Source organism: Gossypium arboreum, chromosome 3 (genome assembly GCF_025698485.1).
Source record: "Gossypium arboreum isolate Shixiya-1 chromosome 3, ASM2569848v2, whole genome shotgun sequence".
Taxonomy (NCBI): Eukaryota; Viridiplantae; Streptophyta; class Magnoliopsida; order Malvales; family Malvaceae; genus Gossypium; species Gossypium arboreum.
The window spans coordinates 73,494,880-73,510,546 of record NC_069072.1 but is presented as its reverse complement, the minus strand read 5'-3'; positions in this window follow the sequence as shown (position 1 = coordinate 73,510,546).

Here is a 15,667-nt window from a genome sequence, read left to right as displayed (position 1 = left end):
GGGTCATTCGTCTTTGTGATGAATGACTTAATTACTATTTGATAGTAATTAAATTTTCATGAAGAAAGATGTAATTGCTATCGCAAGATAAAATAGGATCATATTGAGAGAACATATTTATCAAAAGAATATTAAGGATATCCTATGAGGGTTACACACTTATGAAAAGATCATTGGACATGCATTGATCGAGTTGTTTTCGTAATGGTATGTTAGAGAAAGGTCAATCATGATATATAGTGGAATGACTTTTTGACAAAATGAGTTTATAATTAATAGGTGAAATGCTGGAACATAATTATAAATCATTTGAGTCCTAATTACATATGTCCAATTGGTCCCTCCACTAGCTCATTGAAACAGGAAATGAATTACATTTTAAATCGAATGAATATAAATTGATAGAAATGGTAAAGTTGGAGAAATGTGAAGCATTTGGAAATGTATGTGGTTCTGTCACCAAATGGAAATGACCTGGAAAATTAATTTATGGTTTTTGAATTATTAATTAATTATTTTATGTTTAAAAATTAAATTAAATTAATTGGTCATTATGAACCTGTTGAACGTAGAAATATCAAATATGTTTTCTTATAGATTCTTTTACAGCAAAGTTTGCATGTTTTTACAGAATTAGAATTAGATTGAGAAAATTATTTAATTGGGAAATTAATTTATGATTTTTATTTTGGAAAATAAAAAAGCATATATTGGGTTGAATTTAATTATATAGTGTTGGGTTAAAAGTCCAAGAAGTACTTATAATTGGACTCGATACGGGAGAGACCCAAAAGCCCTTCATGTTAATACATGGGACAAAAACCCCTAGTATATTTAACTAGGGTTATCATCCCTCTCTCTTCTAATTAAACTAGGATTTTATTTTTCTATTGAAATAAACTTCTACTAATTCAACATGAGTTTCACTACTTCTCCCTATAAATAGATGGCACCGGTAGTGCTAACACATAACTTTGAGATATTGTTATTCTGCCTGAAAATTGTGAGAATTTATTTTCTAGGTATAAATTCTATTTTCCAGAATAATAATTCCACTAGTTTTTATTAAAGAGAGAATTTTGTTTTCTCATTGAAAGTAAAGTAAATAATTTTTTGTTTAGTTTTTTATTTGAATCTGTTTGAGCCTACACTCGAAGCAGTTCATCATACGAGAATAAAGGAGAAAGTTGTTCAGTTGAAAGTCGGAAATTACAATGATCCATCTAGCTAAAAACACAGGTGCGATTTTGGGAAAGGTTTCTTGCTATAAATATCACAAATTGGCTCGATTTTCAAAATTTTAAGTTTTCATTATGCAAGAACACCGTTTTCGAATCAGATCTTTTTCCAACAAATGGTCTATCTTGCTTAATGCACAGGTATATTTTAGGAAAATTTTATTGCTACAAATATCATAAACCAATTTAGTTTTCAAAAATTTTATTTTTCTGCTATGCAAGAAATTCTGAACCGGAATTTTTCCAACACTTTTGTTATACATAATTTTTGGAAATTTAAAAGTGGTGGTACACAATGACATAGCATCTCTGTGACAGCCTTAAAGTGACCCTAGTCAGAAAGCGGTTTCGGGACCGCTAAACCGAGTCACCAAATTATTTGAATATGATATTTATTGTCTAAAATATGTGAATATGAATGTGTGAAAGTTTTAAGCTTCGATTTAGTAAATTGCATGTGAATTTAGTCAATAGGACTTATGTGTGACACTTTTGAAATGTGGTAGGTCAAAACATAAGGATCTATTAGTGCATGTAATAAAAATGGTGGACTTGCATGTCAATTTCCCCCCTAATTAGTAGTGGCCGGCCATGACAAATAGGGTGGACAAAGTGTGATGGGCAAAACATGTCATAAACATGTTATGTTGGTGTTTCATGGGAGGAATGATAAAATAAGGAGCATGGTGATAAAATAATGGAGGGGAAAATGATGAAAACAAAGAAAAAAAAAGTGTCCATCCTTTTACATTTTTTGGCCGAAAGTTCTAAGGAGGAAGGAAGAAGGAAGGTGCTCTCTTGCTTCATGTTCGGCTTGGAAGAGGATTAGGAAGAGGTTCGCCATACTTGTATCTAGGTTAAGGTATGCTGATGTTGTTCCATGAGATTCATGCATGCTTTTAGTTGTTAGCTTGAGTTCTACCTAGCCCATGGTTCAAATCTTTGCTATGTCATGGAGATGATATTCGTCTAAGGTGGATTGGTGTTGATGTCATTTGCATGCTAAAAGTGAAGCTTTGTAAGGATACATGTGAGGTGGATTGATGACTTTTGAAATTTATTTTAGCATTTTGAGTTAGACATTAAGTTCTTTGTTTAACCATGACCAAAATTGAAATGGTATGGTGTTTTGATGCATTCGGCCATGGTAGGAAGTAGAAGAGAAATATGGTTGTTGTTCACGTTATTTGGATGAGAAATGGTAGTAAGGTGAAGTGCAATTGTTAGTGTTTGATTTACTAGTGTATATAGTTGTACTAGCCGAGTTTTGAAATTGAAAAAGGGCTTGAGCACCATGTGTGGTATTGAGATTGTTTGAGTAAATTCATAGTCATTTATATGATGAATTGGTTGTAGATATACATGCTTGAATAAGATGCACGCATGAATGAATAGATGGATTGGTGTTGCATGTGTTCGGTTATAGGTAAGCATGATGATGAATCTATCTTGACTTGGATAATCAGCTCAAGGAGAAATTGCTAAAGTGCTTAGTAATTGATATTAGGTTAATGATGTGTGTTTTCGGTCATAAAGGTGCAAATGAGGAAATGTTAGATTAATTGTATTAAATTACTCAATGTGATTAAAAATGCGTATGACCATTTTGTATTTGAGCTAAAAGTGGCCATATGACCTATCAAACTCCTTGTCATATTCGGCCATAAGCTACCATAATGAGACTTTAATAAGTTAAATTTGTTTGAATTAGCTCAAGAGCTTAGAGGATCAAAGTTGGATAAGGGAAAGGAAAAAGTGATCGAATAGCCGCCGAAATCGTTCGACAACATCTGAGGTAAGTTTTCGAGTAACGAGACTTAGTTTACGATTTGATTAAGTCATGACGTATGAGCATAACAAATATACGGTGATATGATGATTCTACTTGAATTATATGTTGAGTTAATTAGTCTATACGTATGACGGGTAGCCGTATGTGCATAGAGATCGTGTCATAAAGCAAACTAAACCATGCTGGTTGTATATGGCTAGTGTAACACCCCGAATTTGGGCCTAGAAGTATTGGGCCTTGAGTGTGGGTCCGTAAGGAGGTTTTATATAGGTATTTAATTGTGTAATGAAATGACACAATTAAATGTCCGCTTTAATGGTTAATGGCCCGAGAAGTGTTAAAGAAATCTTGGGTTCAAACTTGGGCTTTAGCAAAATTTTGGTATTAAGTGAAAAAACCGGATGCTTGGATGAGGGTTTTAAATTATTGTGTTAAATAAATGACACAAGGAAGCTTGTAGTCTAGTGGTTGTGGTGTCATTAAGGTTGTATGGGAGCCTGGTTCAAGCCTTGGCTCTTGCAATTTATTTTGTTTTTTTTAAAGGAAACTGGACTTTGGCCTTTAGACCTTATAATTAATTGGGGATAAAATATGACACAAAAAGCCTTGTGGCTTAGTGGCAAGTAGCGTGTGGAGCATTTAAGGGAGGCATAGGTTGAATCCCATGGCAAGCAAAGAGCATTTATTTTGCTAACAGGGGGTGGCAAGAGTTGGTGTTGACTTTAAACTCTAATGTTGGAGGATCCCACATCGGAAGCTAATATAAAAGTGGTTGTGAAGCTGGCTTTAATTAGAGGAACCATGAAGGGAGTAAATGTACCTTTCTTGGTGATCCCTTTCATTGTATGGCGTGCTCGTTTGGGTTGGGCGTCGGCTAAGAGTGCTCGGGCGTGGATTAACTCCAGTCTCCTATCAGGTGTGTATTTTCTCGCTACTCTAGCTGTAGGATGGCTACTTCGGGCCGCGATGGGTCGAAAGGGGTCATGTGGGCCTAATGGGCCTACAAGCCCAATTGGATAAGTTGTTTGATTGTGTAGTAAATATTGGGCTAGGCTAGGTGAATCTAATATTTGTGACTAGATTTGGGCTAAAAGGGCCACACGAGCGTGTGGGCCCATTTGGGCCGAGAATGGGCTTTAGAGCCATTAGTATCGTTATCCATGTTTAGAATACTTTAGTTTACTAAAATTACCGAAATACCCTTAGTTTGTAAAAATACTAAAATACCCTCGATTTGTAAAATTACTGAAATACCTTCGACTTGTAAAATTACCAAAGTACCCCCGATTTACAGAATTATTGTTTTACCCCCGATTTACATAATTACCGTTTTACCCCTAATTTACATAATTATCGTTTTACCCTCGACTTACAGAATTACCGTTTTACCCTCGATTTACAGAATTACAGTTTTACCCTCGATTTATAGAATTACTATTTTACCCTTGATTTACAGAATTACTGTTTTACCCTCGATTTACAAAATTACTAAAATACCCTTAGTTTGTAAAATTACCAAAATACCCCTAGTTTGTAAAATTATCAAAATACCCTTGGTTTGTGAAATTACTGAAATACCCTCAATTTGTAAAATTACCAAAATACCCCTGATTTATAAAGTTACAGAAATACCCTTAACTTTCTAAAAATTATAGAAATACCATTGGTTTACAAAATTACTGAAATACCCTTGGTTTGTAGAATTACCAAAACACCTTTGTAGGATGAAATGACTAAAATACCCCTATTAGGTAAAAAGACCGTAAAGCCCCTGTAGGGTAAAGTGACCGTAATACCCCTGTATGGTAAAATGACGAATATGCCCTTATGTTCCGTATGACTGATGTGCTTAGGATTTACATATATTGATATTGGAATAGTTAAGTTTGAGTGACGGTGGTGGTTATCGTAGGTGATTGATTATGGAAGCGTTTCAACTTCAACCCGTAATGTGTGTACTAACCTCGTAATAGCTTAGATTAATATTTCTTTGAAAAGCCGAAAGCTTCATATTTTAGTGATTTGGGAATTAATATTTAGATCTATTTTCACGCACGTTTAAGTTGGATTCTAACGGATATGGGGTAGGAAGGTATTTGGAACGTTCTTCAACGAGTAGATCTCTTGGTAAGTATTCAACCTTCTTTCCATTTGTATCTTGTGGTTTAAGAAAACTGAAAACCCTCCGTCGACTAAGGCTAAAAGGGTTTTGGTGTTATTTGGTTTGTTGGTGCTAGTGAGGATTAAAGGCTACCAATCGAGGTGTGTGAAAAGCTTGGATCATCGGAGTGACTAAATCTAGTCATCAACTTTGGCAAAGGTATGAACCCAAGGGCCATTGTGGATGGTGGCGAATGTGTAAGTGATGATAATAGGTAGTTTTCGATTTGGTTTAATATTAACATGGTCTAATCTATAAGTGGTTGATTATAGGAGAAATCGCATAGGAGATCTCGTCAAGGAATATCGCAAATCAAAGCGAATTTAACCCTTTTCATAAGCTTAAAGCGATAAATGCGAAAAGCCAAATGCCAAAATTCGGCATTTCGAGGACTCGTGAGCAATTAACGCTCATTAGCTAGTTAGATTCGTTGAGATGATGATCGGGAACATTGGAAACGGTAAGAATGTGATTTTGGCATTCACGTAAGTTGGGCCTCGAGGTCGCAATAGGGCCCAATAGGCTTTCGGGCCCATTTGGGTAAAATTGGTAGAAAACGAAATCATTAAATTGCATGTTAAGACCATTAATCTTGTTGTGGATATAGGGTAAATGGGTCTAGATGACGAAATTGGCTAAGTAGGGCCCATTAGGGTTTTAGGCCCAATAACTCGATTTCGCTAAAAATGGGCCGAATCACTTGTTGCACCCATGAATTGTTTGTAACAGTTAATGAACATGGAAACCCTAATTTTGGTAAAATTACAAGATTACCCTTATAATATGAAAATGACCGTTTGCCCCTAGGTAAAAATAACCATTATACCCCTAGGGTTTATATATGAACTTAATGCATGGGATTTTGATAAACATGATATGTATGATATGCACATGATATGTATGATATGCACACGAGATGTTCATAAATGCATTGGGTTGGGTTTTTTATATGAATGGAGGAAGTGAAAAGGGCTTATGCCCTGTTATTAAAGGGCTTATGCCCTGCTTATTAAAAGGGCTTTGCCCAGTTGTTAAAAGAGGCTAGGCCTCCAATTATATGATAAAGCACTATCTTGCCAAAGGGAGAGTTTGGCGGGGTGGGTCGAGTTAATCCCCACATGGTGTGTTGGTTGGTACGGGTGGAGAGTAGCGGATGGTGGGTTGAGTAGTCTCCCCAAATGGGTTGCATTCTTTCATTGAAATTATATGTGACATTGAAATGGGCCTAAGGGCCATACTGCTTCTGATAAAAGGCTTGACCCGATAATATGAAATATGAAAAGGCTTCGGCCCAGTAATGTGAAATATGAAAAGGCTTCGGCCTAGTATTATGAAATATGAAATATGAAAAGGGCTACGGCCCAGTGCATGATTGAGATTGGATTTGGGCTTAGACCCAACAGGCTGCTATTGTTTTGGGCTCTGAAAGGGGCTTGTTGCACACTGAGTTTCCAAACTCACCCCCTTTCCTTAACCTTGCAGGTGAGCCTTGATATGGGGACTTAGGCCGGAGGGGATTCAAAGTGGCCACGGTGATCGCTTTTGGACCTTTAAATAAGCTTTGGTTTTCATTTAATTTCCTTTATTTATTATTTATTTTTGGGTTGTAATAAGGCCATTTTTAACTTTTCTTTTATTTCTTCTCGGGATTATTTTATTTTTAATAACTTCAAACCTGGTTGATAATTGTTCAAATGGGCTAGACTTAGGACGTGTTTTCAAAGCGATACTTGTTTTCAAAATATCTTAACACCACGATTAATCAATTTATCAAAGACGTCCACTTAAACAAATTTAAACTCGATATAACAAAGTGTGGCTATGGTTGTGGGCATGTCAGGATTGGATCCAATCAAAGAGCTTGGTACTTAAGCGACCTTCATGGCTCACCTCCTCTATCTCGGATACCTACGGTGCCCAACTTCCATACACTTTGTTAACTCAACAAAATATATGGTTTTAAAACACTAAAACGGGCGTGGGTTTTCAACTCCAATGTGGCACGTCGATTCGGCCATAACGTCTGGGCCGGGTTTGGGGTGTATGTGGCTAGTGAGCCGAAAATGGGATTGCTTAATACGTGACTTGTGTTTGAACTCTAATTATGAAAATGAAATATAGATGTGTCATGATTTATTGATATGTGCATGAATATTTGGATGATAACCGGGCTAAGTCTCAAGGCATTTTATGCTAGTGACTAGTTCCGGCTAAGTCCCAAGGCATTTGTGTGAGTTATTACATCCGGCTAAGTCCGAAGGCATTTGTGCGAGTTACTATATTCGGGCTAAGCCACAAGGCATTTGTGCGAGTTACTATATCCGAGCTAAGTCCCAAGGCATTGGTGCTAGTTACTATATCCGGCTATGTCCCAAGGCATTGAGCGAGTAGCTATATCCGGTTAAATCAAGGTACTTGGCTTGGGAATGAGCGACCTTGCTGTAATAGTTTCAATTAATATACTCGTAAAATCCCAAAGAATGAGGTATGTTTCATATATGCATTGATTTAGTTGATCCTTACAATTAGTATTCGCCAATCGATAAATGAGCTACCGCCTTTGGCTAAGTTGATCTTTTGTGTATGAATATAAGGGTTGGTAATGTGAAGTAAGTATGATATTGAGAATTTGTGCATATGAAATTATCCGTTTAGCCATATGAATGCTACACTTTAGTTGTGTCTAATTTTATGGCTCAAACTTACTAAGCATTAAATGCTTACTCCGTTCTTTGAATCTCTGTTTTATAGATTTTGGTTCGTCACCATCGGACTCGGGATTATTGAAGTCGAAGTCGCCCACACTATCAAAGCCCCCTTGGTACACTTTTGGGTGAACTTTGAAATGGCATGTTTAGGACTACCCGTTTTGTTGGCTGGTCATGGACCCTTTGGTTTTGTATAAATTTGGATAGCCATGCGAAAATGGCTTATATACACTTTGAGCTTAGTATTATAATCGTCTTGTATGATGTTCGTTAAGAGGTATGGAAATGTTTGGGAATGATTAGCCATTGGAATGGTTAATCATGATCATATTTTGTGCTATATATGCTAAAGGGCTAGTTGAATCATGGAAACTATGTAATAGGTAAAGTCTACCTTAAAAATAGATGCTGATAGCAACAGTGATGTGAATGTGAAAAATCACTAAAAATAGTAAGAATGGTATTAAATAGTGAATAAATTATGTAATCGAACCTTGATGAATCTATTTTCATAGGAAAGTAACGAAACAATCATATAAACAGTATATTATGAGATATTTATGTTTTCGAGAAACAGGGCCAGAATGGTTTCTGGATTCCCTGTTCCGACTTTGGAAATTCATTATAAATTAACCAAAGATAATTTGAAGTCATACTATATATGTATAGATTCCTTTTCAAGACTAGTTTCTATAGAAACAAACGGAATCAGTATTGAAGCCCTGTACAGGGAGATATCCAAGTCGTAATTCACAAATGTCAGTGTAGTCGAACCCTGAAATAGGGGAGACTTTAACTAATAAACTGTACTAATTGGTTCAACCAAAAATTCTAGAAAAAAATTTGTAGATGGACATATGAGTCTAGTTTCAGGAAAAATTTATGGAACTGGTTTTAGAGTTTTAGAACTCGAGATATGATTTTTAAGGTGACAGTGACGCAGTTAGCCAGCTCGTCTGGAAATTTAAAATGGACTGTGCAAATAAGTGATTTAAGTCTGCAAACCCCTCGTGTCTGACTCCGACAACGGTCTCGGGTACGGGGTGTTACAATTAAATTGGTATCAGAGCTACGGTTTAGTCGATTCTAGGACTACCGTAATACGTTTGGGTCTAGCTATACATGCCATTATGTGATTATTTGATAGTGTGGTGATTTCTGACATTTGCAAATGTGTTTACTTATAGTAATGGATCCCGATCCCGACCGAGCAGTAGCTGATGATCTTGAGAGTGTAGCGCCTGCTCCTGCACAAGGGACAGCGCCGGTGGACTCTCAACCTATTGCTAGTAATCCGAATGATGAAGCTAGACAAGCTTTTTATAGCGTAATGAATGATTGGTTCAACCAATACATTCGGACTAATACGGCTGTTCCACAACCTCCATTCCCAACAAACACAACCCCCGCACCTACGATACCTCCGGTAGCTGACCAAATAAGGTCAAATAAGCCCCCAGTTGACAGAATCCGAAAGCATGGGGCTACTGAATTTAAAGCTACGGACAGTGATGATGCCGAGCAAGCTGAATTTTGGTTGGACAACACTATTCGGGTACTCGACGAGCTATCTTGCACACCCGATGAGTGCCTAAAGTGTACTATCTCCTTGCTACGTGATTCTGCCTACTATTGGTGGAATACGTTGACTTCTGTTGTGCCCAGAGAGCAAGTAACTTGGGAGTTTTTCCAAACCGAGTTTCAAAAGAAGTATATCAGTCAGAGATTCATTGACCAAAAACGGAAGGAATTTCTTGAACTCAAACAAGGTTCCATGTCGATTACCGACTATGAACGAAAATTTGTGAGGCTTAGCCGATGCAGCGAGAATGCATTTCTTCGAAGTCGTGATGTAAACGTTTCAAGATGGATGAATGATGATATAAAGCTGTATGTTGGCATTTTAGAAATTCGAGAATTTGTGGTACTTGTCGAGTGAGCTTGCAAAGCCGAGGAGCTCAGTAAGGAGAAAAGGAAAGCCGATGTGGGAGCAAAGGAGTTTCGTAAGAGATCTTCAGGAAAGCCCTTTCAACAGTCATCGAAGAAATTTAGAGATGACTTAGGCCGGTCTAGGGACACTTTGGGTTTTTCTAGACGAGATCGTGATCGACCCCCTATGAGCACACGCGTCACTTCGATCACCAGTGTTGGAAATGATCGTTGAGACAGAACGGAGTGCCAGTATTGTGGTAAATGGCATTCGGGGAGTTGTAGATTTCATGATCGCTCCTGTTACAAGTGCGGATTAGTTGACCACTTCATTAAAGATTGCCCGAGGTTGTCTGAACAGAATGTAAATCAGAGTGGGAAACCGGGTGCTACCACTGCTCGAGGTAGACCATCTATAAATACGGGCAATGCTAGTGGTGGTCAGAGAGGATCTAGAGATGCTACGACTAGATCTGAGGCTCGTGCTCCTGCTAGGGCTTATGCTATACGCGCACGCGAGGATGCTTCCTCGCCGGATGTTATTACCGTACTTTTACTCTCTTTGATACTAATGTGATTGCTTTGATTGACCCCGGTTCTACTCATTCTTATATATGTGAAACCTTAGCATCCAGTAAGACTTTACCTATTGAGTCTACTGAGTTCGTAATTCGGGTGTCAAATCCCTTGGGTCGTTATGTGCTTGTTGACAAAGTGTGTAAGAAATGCCCCCTAGTAATTTGAGGTTCCTGTTTTCCGGCGGACTTGATGCTTTTGCCGTTTGATGAATTTGATGTTATCCTCGGTTTAGATTGGTTGACCGTGCATGATGCGGTTGTGACTTGCAAAAGCAAGACTATTGATTTGAGGTGCGCAAATAACGAGATAATCCGAGTTGAGTCTACGGACTTAAAGGGGTTGCCAGCTGTAATATCATCAATGTTGGCCCAGAAATATGTAAGAAAGTGGTGCGAAGCATACCTTGCGTATGTACTTGTTGACAAAGAGTTAGAAAAGAAACCCGAATCTGTGCCGGTGGTTTGTGAATACCCGAATGTTTTTCCCGAGGAATTATCGGGTTTACCACCTGTTCAAGAGATAGAGTTTGGTATTGAGCTTGTACCTGGGACTACGCCGATTTCGATAGCTCCGTATCATATGGCACCAACCGAGTTAAAAGAGTTGAAAGCTCAGTTGCAAGAATTGACGGATAGAGGTTTCGCTCGACCAAGTTTCTCACCTTGGGGTGCACCAGTATTGTTTGTGAAAAAGAAGGACGGAACCATGAGGTTATGCATCGACTATCGCCAATGAATAAGGTGACAATAAAGAATAAATATCCGATGCCACGTATTGACGATTTGTTTGATCAACTAAAGGGAGCCTCAGTGTTTTCAAAGATAGATTTGAGATCAGGTTATTACCAGTTGCGAATTCGAGATTTGGATATACCCAAAACTACTTTCAGAACGAGATACGGTCACTATGAGTTCTTAGTGATGCCGTTTGGGCTCACTAATGCCCCTGCGGTATTTATGGATTTGATGAATCGGATCTTCAGACCGTATTTGGATCGGTTTGTAGTCGTGTTTATCGATGATATTTTGGTTTATTCGAGAAATGAAATCGGTCATGCTGAACACCTGGGATTAGTGTTGCAAATTTTACGGGATAAGCAGTTATATGCTAAGTTCGGTAAGTGTGAGTTCTGGTTAAGAGAGGTTAGCTTCTTGGGTCATGTGGTATCCGTGACGGTATTCGAGTTGACCGAGCAAAATTTCAGCCATACTTAACTGGAAGCCTCCGAGAAATATTACTGAGGTTCGAGCTTTTGGGACTTGCGGTTACTACCGACGGTTTGTGAAAGGTTTCTCGATGATAGCCACACCAATGACGAAACTACTTCAGAAGGATGTTAAGTTTGAATGGACAGAAAAGTGTCAGAAAAGTTTCGAACAATTGAAAACTCACTTGACGGAAGCTCCAGTACTAGTGCAGCCCGAATCAGGCAAGGAGTTCATCATTTATAGTGATGCTGTAACACCCCGTACCCGAGACCGTTGCCGGAGTCGGACACGAGGGGTTAACAGACTTAATTCACTTATTCACAGTCCATTTTAAAAATTTCCAGACAAGCTGACTAACTGCATCACTGTCACCTTAAAAATCATATCTTGAGTTCCAAAACTTGAAAATCAGTTTCGTAAATTTTCTCTGAAACTATACTCATATATCCATCTACAAATTTTTTTCTAGAATTTTTGGTCAGGCCAATTAGTACAGTTTATTAGTTAAATTCTCCCCTGTTATAGGGTTCGACTGCTCTGACCTTCTTGCATTACGACTTATATATCTCCCTGTACAGGGCTTAAATACTTATGCCGTTTGTTTCTAATGAAACTAGACTCAAAAAGGAATCTATAAATATATGGAATGACTTCTAATTATCTCTGGTTAATTTATAATGAATTTCCAAAGTCAGATCAGGGGATCCAGAAATGGCTCTGGCCCTGTTCCACGAAAACTTAAATATCTCTTAAAATCCGACTCATATGACTGTTTTGTTTCTTCCATATGAAACTATATTCATCAAGGTTCGATTATGTAATTTATTAACTATTTAACTCCATTCTTACTATTTTTAGTGATTTTTCAAATTCACACCACTGCTGCTGTCAGCATCTGCCTTTAGGGTAGACTTTACCTATTACATAGTTTCCATGATTTAACTAACCCTTTAGCATATATAGCACAAAATATGATCATGATTAACCATTCCAATGGCTAATCGTTCCCAAACATTTCCATACCTCTTAACGAACATCATACAAGACGATTATAATACTAAGCTCAAAGTGTATATAAGCCATTTTCGCATGGCTATCCAAATTTATACAATACCGAAAGGGTACATGACCCACAACAAAAAGGGTAGTCCTATACATGCCATTTCAAAGTTCAACCAAAAGTGTACCAAAGGGGGCTTTGATAGTGTGGGCGACTTCGACTTCAATAATCCCGAGTCCGGTAGCTGACGAACCAAAATCTATAAAACAGAGATTCAAAGAAACGGAGTAAGCCTTTAATGCTTAGTAAGTTTTGAGCAATGAAATTAAACACAACTGAAGTATAGCATTCATATAACTAAACGGATAATTTCATATACACATATTTTCAAAAATCAGTCCTACTTCACATTTCCAGCCCTTATATTCATACATAAGGGATCAACTTAACCAAAGTCCGGAAGCTCATTAATCGACTGAGCGAATAATATTCAAAAGGAAGCAACTATTCCAATGCACATACGAAACATACATCATTGTTGGGATTTTACGAGCGTATTAATCGAAATTATTACAGCAAGATCGCTCATTCCCCAAATCAAGTACCTTCGAAATTTAACCGGATATAGCTACTCGCTCGAATGCCTTCGGGACATAGCCCGGTTATAGTAACTCGCACAAATGCCTTCGGGACTTAGCCCGGATATAGTAACTCGCACGAATGCCTTCGGGACTTAGCCCAGATATAATAACTCACACAATTGCCTTCAGGCTTAGCCCGGAATTAGTCACTAGCACAAATGCCTTCGGGACTTAGCCCGGTTATCATCCGAATATCTATGCACATATCAATAAATCATGACACATCTCTATTTCAATTTCATAACTAGAATTCAAACACAAGTCACTTATCAAGCATTATCATTTCAGCTCAATAGCTACATACAAGAGCATGATTTTGATTTACTTAAAACATGATCTAATAGAATCATAATCTAAGCTCCATTACTCAAAGACTTACCTCGGATGTTGTCGAACGATTTCGACGGCTATTCGATCACTTTTTCCTTCCCTTTATCGGATTTAGTTCCCCTTTGCTCTTGAGCTTAATTTAACAAGTAAATTGATTTAATCATTTGAACATCAAAAAGAGAAACTCAAGGTACTTAACCCATATATACATTAGACATTAGAGTCACATATATATGAAATCATGAATCAAACTCAACATATTAGCCCACACTCTCTTTTAGCTGATTATCTAAGCCAAGATAAAAGCATCAATATGCTTGCCTCTAACCGAATACATGCAACACCAATCCATCTCATGTGGCCGAATATGCATGTCTATGTTGAGGCCAATTATATACTTAATACCACATATAAATGGCATACATTTTACTAACTAATGCATTACATATTATAACTCAATACGCATCCATCATTTTCTCCATAACTGAAACACCATCATCTATAAATATATACCTTGAGATAATATACATGTCATACCAATACATCATGTGCAATTATATATATATATATATGTGCAAGAGCCGAATCACAAAGTTGATTATAACCACCTCATATATTTTCATCATATACCCGAATGCACAAGTACATTATAATAACTTCCAACTCAATTCATGTTACAAATTTATACTTCACAAGAACAAATCATTAACCAAATATAAACATATATCCAAAACACAAATCTTACCTACCATGTAATAAGCATACCAAACTAAACTCTTTCTATGTTCGAATATAACCTAATATCATTTAATACCAAATCATGTATATTTTATTTTTACATGAACCATAGCGAATCATTTTAACCATGAGTAACATAACAAACATAAATCATACTTATGGACCTAAGGTAGAACCAAGAAAGGAACTCATAAATATCAAGATGTAAGCAACTACCATTGTTCATCTAGATTTAGCATGAAACACAACCATCACCCTTATTAATCTCCATAGCCGAAAACCTTACTTATTCCAAAATCACAATTTCAACATGGGTTACCAACAATAACTTGATATCTCACTCAATATCAACTAGGATTTCAAGAACTAGTATCAACTTCCTTACCTTAATATTGACCTAAGATGACCGATTGCTTCACTCCTTTCTTCTTCCTTTCAATTTGGCTAAGAATAATCAAAGAACACAACTTGTTTTCATCACCGAATGCTCTTGTTCTCTCTTTTTTTTTCTTTAGAATCAGCTAGGAAGAAACATGGATGATGATCTCTTTTTTTTTTCTTTCATCATCCTACTAACCATTATTATTTTATCATTTCTAACATCAACCATTAGCACAACATGTTTTATGACATGTTTTGCCCATCACCCTTTGTCATGGCGGCCACTAGTAATTAAATGGGGAAATTGACATGCAAGTCCACCCTTTGATTACATGCACTAATAGATCCTTATAGATTAACCTATCACATTTCAAAAGTGTCACACATAAGTCCTATTGACTAAATTCACATGCAATTTACTAAATCGAAGCTTAAAACTTTCACACATTCATAATTACATATTTTAGACAATAAATATCATATTCAAATAATTTGGTGACTCGGTTTAGCGGTCCCGAAACCGCTTTCCGACTAGGGTCACTTTAGGGCTGTCACAGATGCATCCCTACTTGGGTTGGGTTGCGTATTGATGCAAGAAGGTCCAGTTGTGGCCTATGCATCGAGACAATTAAAGCCACATGAGAAAAATTATCCGACCCATGATCTCGAACTAGCTGCCATCGTATTCGCTTTGAAAATATGGCGACACTACTTATTTGGTGAGAAGTGCCATGTATATTCGGATCACAAAAGTCTCAAATATTTGATGACTCAAAGAGACTTGAATCTGCGACAAAGACGTTGGCTCGAGTTGTTAAAACATTATGAGCTTGTCATTGACTATCACCCGGGAAAGGCCAATGTGGTTGCGGATGCCTTAAGTTGTAAATCACTGTTTGCTTTACGAGCGATGAATGTACACTTGTCTGTTCTATCCGACAATGTGTTAGTGGCGGAATTAA